A 15036-nucleotide genomic window follows, 5' to 3' on the forward strand; every position below is an offset into this window, starting at 1 on the left:
AGGTCTCCCTCTTGTCTGCTCCTCGTCTGCTAAGTGGGGATAACTTGTCGCCGAATCCCTCCAGTCCACAGGGGGACTGGCGGTCCTCAGATGGGGCTTGATCTTCCTGAGTGCTGTGGGGGGCAGTGAGCCCTGACCTGCAAACCACTCCAGAGGGAGGGAGGGAAATGCTGAATCAACCTAATATGAGCCAGGCATGGTGCCCTAGAGTGGCCTCATTTCTGAGTCTAGGAATGATGAGTCGAGCATAATTCTGCTTTGAATTTTTATCACATAGCTTCTTTGGAAGGTAAATATAGATACATTAAGGGTATATTTAGAAGTAGCCGAAATAGCTCAGTTGGGAGAGCGTTAGACTGAAGATCTAAAGGTCCCTGGTTCAATCCCGGGTTTCGGCAATGGTTTTAGGTGTCACCACCAATGGCAGTTTTATTGCATGCCAAAGAATTGATGCTTTTGAAATGTGTTAGAGAAGACTCTTGAGAGTCCCTTGGATAGCAAGGAGATCAAACCAGTCAATTCTAAAGGAAATCAACCCTGAATATTCATTGGAAGGACTGTTGCTAAAGCTGAAGCTCCAATACTTTGGCCACCTGATGCGAAGAACCAACTCATTGGAAAAGACCCTGATGCTGGGAAAGATTGAGGGCAAGAGGAGAAGGGGGCGACAGAGGATTAGATGGTTGGATGGCATCACTGACTCAATGGACATGAGTTTGAGCAAACTGCAGGAGATGGTGAAGGACAGGGAAGCCTGGCATGCTGCATCCCATGAGATCGCAGAGTCAGGCATGACTTGGCAACTGAACAAAAACAAGGGTATGTTTAGGTTTTTCTACATAATCTACAAATGGCACCATAGGACACATGCTACTGTTTAACATTCGTTCTACCAAACAAGATACATCTTTCACATTAATAAAGGCTGATTTTTGTATATTTTATTTTATTTATGTATTTATTTTTGGCTGTGATGGGTCTTCATTGCTTCATGTAGGTTTTCTCTCGTTGCCGCGAGTGGGGGCTCCTCTCTAGTTGTGGTGGGCAGGCTTCTTATCGCAATGACTTCTCTTGTGGAGCATGGGCTTTAGGCGTGTGGGCTTCAGTGGTTGTGGTGGATGACTGGTGTGCTGGGATTTTCACGGACCAGGCATCGAACTTGTGTCTTCTGCATTTGCAGATGGATTCTTAATCACTGGACCATCAGGGAAGCCCATTCCATCAGGGAAGCCATTTCATCACTGGTTAGCACCTGGGACGGTGGCTTAATAATCAGCTCTGCTGTGTACTTCTTCCTGAGCCAAGAAATCCTAACCTGCTGGATGAAGGGGTACCTGTTGGATGGGCTGCTGAGGGCTGTGCTGTTAATTGCTGAGTTATTTCTTACTCTGCGACCCCATGGACTGTAGCCCTGCAGGCTCCTCTGTCAGTGGAATTCTCCAGGCAAGAATACTGGAGCGGATAGCCATGCCCTCCTCCAGGGGATCTTCCTGACCCAAGGATGGAAGCCAGGTATCCCTCTTTGCAGGCAGATTCTTTACCACCTGAGCCACGAGGGAAGCCTAGGAAGCTGAAGGTTGGTTCAGGTCAGTTTCTCCTGCTTCTACTCCTTTTGGGAGCTGCCCATGGCCTTGTGTTTCTGGAAGCAGTGGTAACCTGACTCTCACCTCACCTTCAGTCATTGGTCATCGAGAGCCAGGAAAAGAGGGCGCCAAACACTGGCTCTCCTGCTGTTGGTCAACACCAAGCAAAGAGAGAAAATAGACCCTCCCAGGGGGACCCTGCAGGTTGAGCCAGGGTGCTACCAGGAGTAGTGGTTCCTGCCTGCCTGGTCCTCTGCTATAGACGTGAGCCATCCAGAAGGAGGAAGGCCTGGACTCCAAATGCTTAAGCAGCACACATGGCTCTGTACCTCATGGGACTGGGGTTGGTCAGTATGCCCAGATCTTTCCCCGCCTGCCCAGCCAGCAGCACTGTGGACCTGGGCTGGGTCCCAGATCCCATGTTCCTACCTCACTGCTTCCTGCCCGAGGCTCCGAGCCAGCCCCGTGCCTGGACCTTATTCTCGTCCCACCAGGTTTACTTCCTCTGCAGCATCTCTGCCTGCCGCCCCTGGAGACCTCGAGTACGTGTAGATCAGGGATTGCGGGTGAGTCTGGGGTGGGGGGACAGGATGGAGGGTTCTTTGTTTTCCCATCTGCAGGCCTGTTCCTGGCTTCTGGGTCACATGGTGAGCAGGACGGCCGTGATTCTCAGGTCACCCCAGTGACACTGCCAAGCCCAGAGCATGGGGAGCTCTGCAGGTCCCTGGGCTTTGAGGATTCCTCCAGGCAGGACTCCGTGTATGGGCCCTCGGGTACCAGGCCTTTGGGTCAGCCCTTCAGGCCTCGGGCCCCTGGGGTATGCCAACAAAACGGGGAAGTTCTGGCTGTAGTGAGGGCAGGAGACGGTGTAACTGCATTCACTGGGGAACTAAGCAAAGGTAGTCATGGTCCACCTCATCTGCAACTCAGCTTCAGCTCTGCCCACTGTGATTACAAAGGTCTGGGGTGGGGGAGAGCGTCCCTCGCCCAGCCCTCTATCCTTCAGACCTTCTGCCTGGCAGGTTCCACCAGGAACTATAACCCAAGCCCTCTCCTCTGGGCAGTTCTCTTGCTCTTGCCCTGGTCTGAGGGGTTGATGTCTTCATGGGCCTGAGCCAGGCCAAGTCCAGAAGCTCCAAGAAGGCAAAGGAGGGTGAACAGGCTGAGTAGACCCTTGTTTCAGCCTAGTGAAGGCAGGTATGGAAAAGCTACTGGTGATGACTGACAGAATCTTTCTTGTCTTAGACACTTGCTCCTTGGCGTCAGCTCTGTCTTCTCAGAATTGCGGCCTGTATTATGGGGTGGTGGCTCAGTGGTCAAAGAACCCACCTGCCAATGCAGGAGATATAAGAGACCAATTCAGTCCTTGGGTGGGGAAGATCCCCTGGAGGAGGAAATGGCAACCCACTCCAGTATTCTTGCCTGGGAAATCCCGTGAATAGAGGAGCCTGGCTACAATACATGGGATCTCAAAGAGTTGGACATGACTGAAATGACTAAACAATTACAACACGTTTCATGGATAGAGGAACCTGGCGGGCTACAGTCCACAGGGTCCCAAAGAGTTGGTCATGACTAAGTGACTAACACGCACATTATGCGGTAGACTCCATTGTCTCCCAGGACTGAACTGGGGAGACTTTGCCTCCCTGCAAGGAAGGGCAGCATTCCTAGGTAAAAGAAGCAGAATGAAAGAAGGTGGGGGAAGTCAATTCATTGCAGAGTCAAAGAGCAGCCCTAGCTGGGTAAGGGGAATGGCAGGGCTAATGGCCCCCTTCCCGCAGATCGGGGAGTTCTGACCTGCTGTCTGCAAAATGTGCTGCCTGGCTGCCATTGTGGATGAGGGAACCCAGAATTTCCAGGGCCTAAAGAACTAGACTTAAACAAGCTCCTCCCAGCCCCTCTCTGGGCCTCCCAGCCTCCCATGGAGGATGCTGGCTACATCTCCCATCGCCGGCTCCCCTTCCCTCTCCCTTGGTCCCCAAGAGTGGTTCACACAAGGATGGTCAGCACAGGCTAAATGGCAGTCCATTGACCCTGATGATTCCTGGTTCCCCAGTGGCCAAGGCCATCAGACAGGTCAGGACAGGTGCTGGTGCGGTGCTGACCTTCATCTGCTCATATATGCTGTGGGACTTCATCACTAATTTGTCAGTGTAGAAAAGCCTTTGCTGCCATGTAGAGGTTCTAAAATGGGAAAAGTAGGCTGGGTACCTAACCCAACCTAGGCAGAGTGGGTAGGGTTCAGGCTCTGGCAGCTGGCCAATCTGGGAGGAGGAATACCAGCCAGGATGTTTGAGTTGTGTGACTCTACCTCTTATTAGCTGGGTAATGTTGAGTTATTGAACTCTTCAGGGCCTCAGTTTCCTTATCTGTAAAATGGGAATAATACCTATCCCCATGAGGGTGTTGGATAAAATGAATTAGTAAATAAGAATCCTTAGAATATTGTGTGTATGCTAGGTCGCTTCAATTGTGTCCGACTCTGTGGGACCCTATGAACTGTAGCCTACCAGGCTTTTCTCCAGATGAAAATACTGCAGTGGGTTGTCATGCTCTCTTCCAAGGGATCTTCCCAACTCAGGGATCAAACCTGCGTCTCTTTATGTCTGGCACATTGGCAGGTGGGTTCTTAACCACTAGCATCACCTGGGAAGCCAAAACAGCAACATTTACTGAGTGCTATTAACTGCTACAATTTCTCCTCCTGCTGCCCCAAACCTAGTGCTTACCTAATATTTTTTTCCTCCCTTATATCACGACAAGCTGATAGTCCAAGATAAGGAGGGGCTGAGGGAAGTGGTTGCCTCAGGCTTTCCCAGCAGAATAGAGCCCTCAGGCAGGAAGACACAGACACTTGCTGTGGAAGTTAGTTAAGGAGCTCCCCTTAGCTCCCTGGAGAAGGAAATGGTAATCCACTCCAGCACTCTTGCCTGGAAAATCCCATGGATGGAGGAGCCTGATAGGCTGCAGTCCACGGGCTTGCAAAGAGTCGGACACGACTGAGCAACTTCACTTTCACTTTTGACTTCACTTTCCTTAGCTAGACTGTTTACCCTCTGTGACTAGGAATGACCTGTCCTGTCCAACCTCCTGGCTTGTACAGGGCCTGCGGGCTGTGCTCTTCAGGGTTAGTTTTTCAGTTTTGTTGCTGCTTCGAGAAGCCAGGCTGACATGCTCTGAGGGGTCAGGGATTCAAGTTCCATCCAGGGCCAACTCTTTCTACCACCACCCTCATCACACAAGCTCATTGTGAGCGTTTAAACAGCCTGGGAGTATAGTTCTGGGAATGGCACTGATGCTGTGTTTAAACCAAGTGTGAATCTGCAGATTCCAATTGGAATCACAATGTATAACTGACTTTTCTCTTTTACCTTTTTTCATGCAAAGGTAAACATCTTGTGTCATTGTTTATAATTGTTAACAGCTGCATTCTCCTCCATATCATGGTTGAACTCTATATTTAATCTCATTTTTAAAAACTTAAAAAAAAAAAAGTTTTGGCCAGGCAGCTTGTTTGATCTTAGTTCCCCGACCAGGGATTGAACTTGAGCTATGGCAGTGAAAGCACCAAATCCTAAGCACTAGACCCATGAGGAACTCCCTGATCTCCTTTTGATGAAAAGCAAGTCTATTGTTAAGGATAACAGGTGTTGAATACAACTGCATGCGTGCATGCTTCCTCGCTTCAGTCAACCCCATGGACTATAGCCCGCCAGGCTCCTCTGTCTATGGGATTCTCCAGGTAAGAATACTGGAGTGGGTTGCCATTTCCTTCTCCAGGGCATCTTCCCGACCCAGGGAGCGAACCTGGGTCTCCTGTCAAGTCTCCTGCATTGGCAGGTGGGTTCTGTACCCACTGGCGCCACCTGGGAAGCCCAAATACAACTGCCAATGTGTGTAATTTTTTGTACACCATTTTCTTGGAAGAAATTCTTATAACCGCTGGGTGGAAAGCTACACCCCTCCTGACTGTGGGGCTCTGGTGATGTATGGGTGCCTGTTCCCTCATAGCCTTGCCACCACAGATGGTCTCGTTCTAAAGCTTTGCCTATCTGAGCATCACTAGGTAAATAGCATCACTGATTTAAAATAGGTTTCTTTGATTAGAGACTAAGCATTTTTTTCTTTTTTTAAAATTTTATTTGCTATTGTTTGAAATTGGCTGCATTGGGTCTTAGCTGCAGTTGTTTCATGCAGGGTCTTTCATTGGTGTGTGAGTTCTCTAGCTGTGGTGTGCAGCCTCTGGAGCTCATCATCTCAGTAGTTGCCCTGCTCGGGCTTTAGTTCCTCCAAGGCATATGGGATCTCAGTTTCCAGGCCAGGGATTGAACCCACATCTCCTGCATTGCAAGACGGACTCTTAATTTATTTACTTTTAATTGGAGGATAACTGCTTTACAATATTGTGTTGGCTTCTGCCATCCATCAACATGAATAAGCCATAGGAACAAGGCGGATTCTTAAACCACTGGACCACCAAGGAAGTCCCATGCCAAGAATCTTTTATAGACTCTGATATCTAATAAATTGCTTCTTTGTCTCTCTTATCTACTCTCCCAAGTTTGTTTTCTTGTCTGTTAAGAGCTTTTGCAAGTCAAGGGGTGGATATCCTCATCTTTTAAGTTTCCCACTGAGTTGGTCATGAATTTTTCTTCATAAGGTCCTTCCATCTTGCTGTTTGAAAGAATTATGTAACAATGGGTATTGTTTCCCTTTTATTTTTCCTCTTTGAACTTGGCAAAGACTTTCACTACCCTATACAGTCAGAAAAGTAGCCATTTATTGTTTCGTGATGCTCCTAGATCAAAATGCAGGAGTTTTCCTCCCACGATTGCATATATACAGGCTCAGGATTTTGATGGTAGCTTTGGCAAGTGCAATTTCCATGGTATACAGACTTCTGTCAACACTCCCATGTCAAAGGGTGCTGTTTGAAGAAGCAAATGTACAAAGAATGTGAACAATGAAGGCCTCTGCAGTGCTAAGTTTCCTGTGCTTTCTCTGGAAGGAAGCAGTCTAAGCTTTGACTTTCCTGAATGTCTAAATCCAGTTCAGATTTGCCTAATTTAAAACTTCTTCCTTCCCTGAAACCACCTCCTGGTATGAGAAATCACCTGAGCCTCAGGAACAGTTGAGTCAGACCTGATGGGGTTGATAACAACCTATTTTTGCTGACCTGTGGCAGGAAGCAGACCTGCTTGGCAGCCTGCCAGATTTTCTGTCTTCCTGCCCCCTGGGGAGAGGGCCAGGGGCTGTGCTGGCTAGGTGAGACCAAAGAGGATCCCCTATCTCTCCATCTACACCAGCCTCCCTCATCCTGACACTGAGATTGTGCTGTGTATGTGTTCTTAGTCACTCAGTCGTGTCTGACTCTTTGTGACCCCATGGACTGAGCCCACCACGCTCCTCTGTCCATGGGATTCTCTAGGCAAGAGTACTCAGGGGTAGCCATTCCCTTCTCCAGGGGATCTTCCCAATCCAGGGATCGAACCCAAGTCTCCTGCATCTCCTGCATTGGCAGATGGATTCTTTTACCACTGAGCACCTGGGGGCCCACATTTTGCCTTAGATAGAAAGGAGAACGTGTCACAGCCTGTTTCTTCAACTTAAGTACAATTCAATTCTGTAAAGTGTGACTCCATGCCCAGACATTTCTGTAAGAGCATTTTACCTAAAAGTCCTACTCTGTTGCAGCAGTAGGAAGACCAGATAGCCAGATCAGTCTTCTGAAGTAAACAACTATATTTATACATGTGTATTTAAAAACGTTGAAATCATTGCCGAACTAATTTTTGTTTAAAGGTTATGCACAGAGGCCAAAAATAAAGTAAAAGCAAAACCTCTGGGAAGTGAAACCAGCTTCTATTCTGGGGATTTCTGCAGAAGCCTGGAGGTCCTGGCCTTCTGCTTTGATGAGCACACGGACCACAGATCAGCCCCGGGGCTGCCAGAGGCAGGGAGCTTCGAGGCAGAATTCCTACCCAAGCTGGGACTCAGGGGACCACATTCTCAGGCTACAGAGAAGGAGAACCAAACCCACTGCATGGAAGAGGACCACATGGGATCTTGCATATCTTGATCATGGTGATGAATGGATGGATGGATGGATTAAAAAAAAAAAAATCTCCGCTGAGAATTAAGAGTACAATTTTCTTCTCTCTGGTCCAGATTCTTAGTCTAGGGCGGGGGTGAAGGCTCTCAAAAATTCAATCTGGAGAAAATTCAAGGGCTGAATTTAACTTAAAGTGATCCCAGGGTAATAATTAAAGTAGTCCCTGGGCTCAAGGAGAAGCAGATGGAAATTTTGACTGGAAAAAAAAAAAAAAAAGATTTCAGCTAAAATCTGAAACAATTCTGAGAGTCACAAATGAAACGAGAATTTCACAAGCCAAAAATCACAAAACACCATAAAAAAGAGTGAGAAGGCAAGGCTAACTGGGAATATATTTGCAACACATTGATAAGGGATTACGATCCAAAATGTTTATATATATTATAATTATAACAATTATATAACATAATTATATTATATATAAATATATAATATAAAATATATAATAATTACATTACTATATATTACTAATAATAAATTAACATATATAATAGACATATATATTCAGTTCAGTTCAGTCACTCAGTCGTGTCCGACTCTTTGCGACCCCATGAATCGCAGCACTCCAGGCCTCCCTGTCCATCACCAACTCCCGGAGTTCACTCAGGCTCACATCCATCGAGTCCGTGATGCCATCCAGCCATCTCATCCTCTGTCGGCCCCTTATCCTCCTGCCCCCAATCCCTCCCAGCATCAGGGTCTTTTCCAATGAGTCAACTCTTTGCATGAGGTGGCCAAAGTACTGGAGTTTCAGCTTCAGCATCATTCCCTCCAAAGAAAAACAGGGCTGATCTCCTTCAGAATGGACTGGTTGGATCTCCTTGCAGTCCAAGGAACTCTCAAGATTCTTCTCCAACACCACAGTTCAAAGGCATCAATTCTTCGGCACTCAGCTTTCTTCACAGTCTAACTCTCACATCCATACATGACCACTGGAAAAACCATAGCCTTGACTAGATGGACCTTAGTCGGCAAAGTAATGTCTCTGCTTTTGAATATGCTATCTAGGTTGGTCATAACTTTTCTTCCAAGGAGTAAGTGTCTTTTAATTTCATGGCTGCAGTCACCATCTGCAAATCAACAGGAAAAAGAATCCAAACAGGCAAAGGCCTTTCACAAAAGATAAACTCGAATGGCCTACAAGTGGATAAAAAGATGCTCAACCTCATCGCCAATCATGGATGTGAAAGTAAAGATGCTAGTCCAGGACTTCCCTGGTGCCACAGTAGATAGGAATCTGCCTGCCAATTCAGGGGACACAGGTTCAATCCTGGTCCAGGAATATTCCACATGCTGCAGAGCAACTAAGCCCGTGAGCCACAACTACTGAAGCCCATGTACCTAGAACCTATGCTCTCCAACAAGAGAAGCCTCTGAAATGAGAAGCCTGGCAGTGAAACTACAGAGTTGCCCCCACTCTCTGCAATTAGAGAAAGCCCACATGCAGCAATGAAGACCCAGCACTGCCAAAAATATATAAATATAGCAGTGTATACATGTCAAAAAAGAGATGCTATTATATATACACCTCTCACATCCATCTGAGCCACCAGGAAAGCCCATGATAAACCACAATGGAAAAAAATGGAAAAAAGAGTATATAAATATATGTATAACTGAATCACTTTGCTGTATAGCAGAAATCAATGCATTGTAAATGAACTACACTTGAATAAAATAAATTTTAAAAATTGTCATTACATATCATGTATAATATGATATACATATGATCTATATGATATATATGATATAGATATATATGATCTATATAATAAATCCTCCCCTAGATTAATATCCTAGGGAAAACCCTTGCACCAGAATGCTCACAGAAACACTATTTATAATCGTAAAATAACTGGAAACCTCTGTGTCCATTATTGGGCTTCCCTGGTGGCACAGACTGTGAAGAATCTGCCTGTAGTACATGAGACCTGGGTTTGATCCTTGGGTCAGGAAGATCCCCTGGAGGAAGGCATGGCCATCCACTCCAGTATTCTTGCCTGGAGAATCCCCATGGACAGAGGAGCCTGGCAGGCTACAGTCCAAGGGGTCGCAAAGAATTGGACATGACTGAGTGGCTAAGCACACACATGTCCATTATCAACATTAGGACATAAAAGGGCAGTGTAGGGTATTCCTATATTGGGGCTCTACAGTGAATGACATATAAGGATTAACCTGTCCAAGTTTATCCCCTACAGGCTGGCCTCCCAAGGAAAGGAGCTGGCCTCTTATCTCTGTGGAATCCAGCTGCTGCCAAGAGCCTAAGGTGCTGATCATTACAAAGCTTGGACCCCGGCCCCTTAATTATGTCCGAGGACGGGGCTGGTGCTTCTCCAACTATGAATGCAATGAGTGAATCCTGCTGCCTGCTAGCCACATCAAACAGCTGTACCAGCATGCTTTTGGCCCTAGATTCATGGTCATTTCAGGGGAAAGAGCTGGGACAACCACACCCACCACTGCCTGAACCCAGCACAAACAAGGAGCTGGCAGATCGGGCCAGAAGCAAGATTCTGCCCCATCAAAGTGTTAGTGTATCCCTTCCCCTGGGGATGACAAAGGAGAAGCTATGCTTCCCAATCACCCAACTCAAGAGCATCTCAGCCTGATGATAGGAGTCCCTCCCCTGGAGCACTCTGCCCAGGATGAATGCGCCCTGGGGACCTGGCTATCCCCATCCACAGTGAATGCTGTTCCAGCAACCTGGGGGGTAGTTCTGTTTGGCCACTTGCACTTGTTGGCAAAATAGTTAAGAACTGCAGCTGTGTGAGAAGTCTCTCAGGAGTCCCTTGGACAGCAAGGAGAGCAAAAAAGTCAGTTCTAAAGGAAATCAACCCTGAATATTCACTGGAAGGATTGATGCTGAAGTTGAAGCTCCAATACTTTGGCCACCTGATGCGAAGAGCTGACTCATTGGAAAAGACCCTGATGCTGGGAAAAATTGAGGGCAGGAGGTAAAGGGGGTGACAGAGGATGAAATGGTTGGATGGTATCACTGACTCAATGGACATGAATTTGAGCATACTCTAGGAGATAGTGAAGAACAGCAAAGCCTGGTGTGCTGCAGTCCATGGAGCTGCAAAGAGCTGGACATGACTTAGTGACTGAACAATAGCTATGAGAGTCAGTACTGATGAGTCTCAAGAACAATGTTGAGTGGATAAAGTCAAAGATTGCAAGCTGAATGAGTGCAGTTATACAAAGTACAAAAGTCAGCAAAAAAAAGGGAAGAAAAATGGATTATGGCAAAATTATAAAAGCAAAGATATAGATAGTGGCATAAATATAAAACCCCATATTAGGGTAGGGTAGCAGTTTCCTCTGCTGGGTAGAAAGAGGGACATGTTTGCAGAAGGGTGCACAGCAGGCCCCAATGCTGTCTTTCCTAAGCTGGGTGGTAGGTACAAGGGTGTTTATTATCCTTTAAATAGAAGATATGTTTTAGACCCTTTTGAATGAATGTTTCACAATTAAAATTTAAAAAAAAAAACTTTTAAAACTTGGGTTAAAGACCTGTTCCAAATTTTGAAATTCTTCAGATGAGATCTTAAGACTTCAAGCTGCTGATTGAGACTGGCTGTCTCCCAACCTGCCTTCACAATCTGTGGGTCATGTCCCCACATCCTGCCTCCCAAGGCCCTCCACACTGTCTCTCTCCCACCCCATCCCCCCTCCCTCCTCCCTCCTAACTTGGGCCTCTCCGTACACCAGCCACCCCTACCGTGGGGCAACCTAGGGGATTTTTACTTCTCCAAAATGTGCCTATGTCAACCTCTCCCCAGATTTACCTGCCTTTCAAAAAAAGCTGCACCCTGTCTTCTGCATTGACGCCTCTATCCAACGTCTACAGCCCAGGGTCGTGTCATCTGTGTGCTCCCACCTCCCGGCGTCGTCACGTTGCACCTCGTGTCATCAGAGCTTAATAAATGGAAGACTTACAAATGAAGAAGGCCCTGTGGGCCCCACTTTTATAACACAGGTGCGGACCCCAAGGCCACCAGGGCCAACAGTGTCACGCCAGTGCAGACAACAGCAGCGAAGAGAAGCAGCGGCTATGGAGGGTTTTCCCAGGAGGCATGTATCAGCTCAACAGCCCTGTTTGATTTGAGGCACTGAGTTTTACAGACAGATGATATTAATAATCCATCACATGCTCTGTCGTGTCCGACTGTTTGGGACTTCATGGACTGTAGCCCGTCAGGCTCCTCTGTCCATGGGATTCTCCAGGCAAGAATACTGGAGTGGGTTGCCATACCTTCCTCCAGGTGATATTCCCGACCCAGAGATTGAACCTGCACCTCCTGTATCTCCTACGTCGCAGGCAGATTCTTTGCTGCTTGAATCACTGGGGAAGCCCACACCTGCAGAAGCGGAGACATGAAGACCTAAGTTGTAGAAAGCTGTAATGCTGGGATTCAAACCTGGCTTCTGACACCAGAAAGGTGAAAGTCACTCAGTCCTGTCTGACTCTGCAACCCCATGGACTATACCGTACATGGAATTCTCCAGGCCAGAGTACTAGAGTGGGTAGCCTTTCCCGTATCCAGGGAATCTTCCCAACCCAGGGATCGAACCGGGGTCTCCTGCATCGCAGGCATTTTCTTTACCAACTGAGCCACAAGGGGAAGCCCTGACACCAGAGCTCACACCTAACCACAGCCCTACACTCCTGGAACACCACAGAGCTGCCTGCTCCTGTCTCAGCTGACACTAGGGCAGCCAGCTGTCTCTGAAGCCAGTTTAAAATCCCAGCTCTACTATAATACTGTTTTCTGTCTGTGGAATGCAGATGATAGCGCCTGACTGGTGCTGAGAGCTGGGTCCTGGTGCCACTGTTACCGGGGAGACTAGTGTAACTACAGTGCCCCCAGGTGGCTGCCTTGGTCAGTGCCCCAAGGCTGAGCAACCTTCAACAGCGGAGGCACGGGGGTGCGGGTGGGAACTGGGTCCTTACGCATGGACAGGTCCAGATGGATCGTCAAAGGACTGAAGTTCACATAGAATGCAATAAGCATTAATTACAAAAATTCATGAGCCTAACAATAAGGGCCCAGAAAAGGTGAGCCTCTTACAATCTATCGACTGAGACCCAATTCCAAAAGATTCGCCTTCAAGGCAATGAGCTGAAATTTAGACATGGCAGGAGTAACAGCCCCTATTCCATTTTGGCTGAAATAACAAAGTCTGTCATCCATCCCCGCCCTCCCCCTCCCCCCTACCACTTCTTCTTTTGTGTACTGAATAGAGACAGACCAGGGCTTCATTCGAAGCCCCAGAGTTGAAATTGTCTGCCTCTTAGCAGCAATGAATTGAATGCCAGCAGAGTTCAGGGTGCTGCCTTCAAGGAGATTAAAACCTAAGTTTTAATAGTTAAGAGACAAATGAATAAACACCTTCAAGGTAACGTGGGAGAGACATGCCAAGCGCCATGAACCTGGGCTGAGTGAGGACGCTCGGCTGGCAGGGCAGGGACCCCAGGGAGAGTAAACAGCGGAGCAGTAGGAAGTAAAAGCAGCAGCAGCAGTTAAAATATGTGCAGCACTCACCGCGTTCATCCGTCCAGACACTGCTCACACACTAACCTACCTAAGTCTTGCTGTTCAGTCATTAAGTTGTGTCTGACTCTTTGAGACCCCATCTCTAGCTTGCCAGGCTCCTTTGTCCAGGGGGTTTCCCAGGTAAGAATACTGGAGAGGGATGCCATTTTCTTCTCCAGGGGATCTTCCCAAACCCAGGGATTGAACCTGAGTCTCCTGCATTGGCCGGCGGATTCTTTACTACAGAGAGAGCAACCAGGGAAGCCCATCTCAGCTTTACAACATCCCTAGTAAGTACACTATTCCTGTCTTCAGTTCAGTTCAGTTCAGTCCAGTCCAGTCGCTCAGTCGTGTCCGACTCTTTGTGACCCCATGAATCGCAGCACGCCAGGCCACCCTTTTCATCACCAATTCCCGGAGTTCACTCAGACTCACGTCCATCGAGTCCGTGATGCCATCCAGCCATCTCATCCTCTGTCGGCCCCTTATCCTCCTGCCCCCAATCCCTCCCAGCATCCGAGTCTTTTCCAATGAGTCAACTCTTCACATGAGGGAGCCAAAGTACTGGAGTTTCAGCTTCAGCATCATTCCTTCCAAAGAAAAACAGGGCTGATCTCCTACAGAATGGACTGGTTGGATCTCCTTACAGTCCAAGGACTGTCAAGATTCTTCTCCAACACCACAGTCCAAAAGCATCAATTCTTCGGCACTCAGCCTTCTTCACAGTCCAACTCTCACATCCATACACAACCACAGGAAAAACCATAGCCTTGACTAGACGGACCTTAGTTGGCAAAATACTGTCTCTGCTTTTGAATATGCTATCTAGGTTGGTCATAACATTTTTTCCAAGGAGTGTCTTTTAACTTCACGGCTGCAGTCACCATCTGTAGTGATTTTGGAGCCCCTCAAAATAAAGTCTGACACTGTTTCCACTGTTTCCCCATCTATTTCCCATGAAGTGATGGGACCGGATGCCATGACCTTCATTTTCTGAATGTTGAGCTTTAAGCCAACTTTTTCACTGTCCTCTTTCATTTTCATCAAGAGGCTTTTGAGTTCCTCTTCACTTTCTGCTATAAGGGTGGTGTCATCTGCATATCTGAGGTTATTGATATTTCTCCCAGCAATCTTGATTCCAGCTTGTGTTTCTTCCAGTCCAGCGTTTCTCATGATGCACTCTGCATAGAAGTTAAATAAGCAGGGTGACAATAGACAGCCTTGATGTACTCCTTTTCCTATTTGGAACCAGTCTGTTGTTCCATGTCCAGTTCTAACTGTTGCTTCCTGACCTGCATACAGATTTCTCAAGAGGCAGGTCAGGTGGTCTGGTATTCCCATCTCTTTCAGAATTTTCCACAGTTTATTGTGATCCACACAGTCAAAGGCTTTGGCATAGTCAATAAAGCAGAAATAGATGTTTTTCTGGAATTCTCTTGCTTTTTCCATGATCTAGCTGGTAATTTGGGCATTCTTTGGCAATGCCTTTCTTCGGGATTGGAATAAAAACTGACCTTTTCCAGTCCTGTGGCCACTGCTGAGTTTTCCAAATTTGCTGGCATATTGAGTGCAGCACTTTCACAGCATCATCTTTCAGGATTTGAAATAGCTCAACTGGAATTTCATCACCTCCACTAGCTTTGTTCGTAGTGATGCTTTCTAAGGCCCACTTGACTTCACATTCCACGATGTCTGGCTCTAGATGAGTGACTACACCATCGTGATTATCTGGGTCATAAAGATCTTTTTTGTACAGTTCTTCTGTGTATTCTTGCCACTTCTTCTTAATATCTTCTGC

General features: G+C 47.2%; 1 non-coding gene across 1 annotated transcript; it reads left to right on the top strand.

Annotated features, from left to right (window-relative positions):
• TRNAF-GAA lies at positions 326-398 on the top strand. Its single transcript has one exon. It is a non-coding gene; the product is annotated as a tRNA-Phe (tRNA).

Source organism: Capra hircus, chromosome 29 (assembly GCF_001704415.2).
Source record: "Capra hircus breed San Clemente chromosome 29, ASM170441v1, whole genome shotgun sequence".
Classification (NCBI taxonomy): domain Eukaryota; kingdom Metazoa; phylum Chordata; class Mammalia; order Artiodactyla; family Bovidae; genus Capra; species Capra hircus.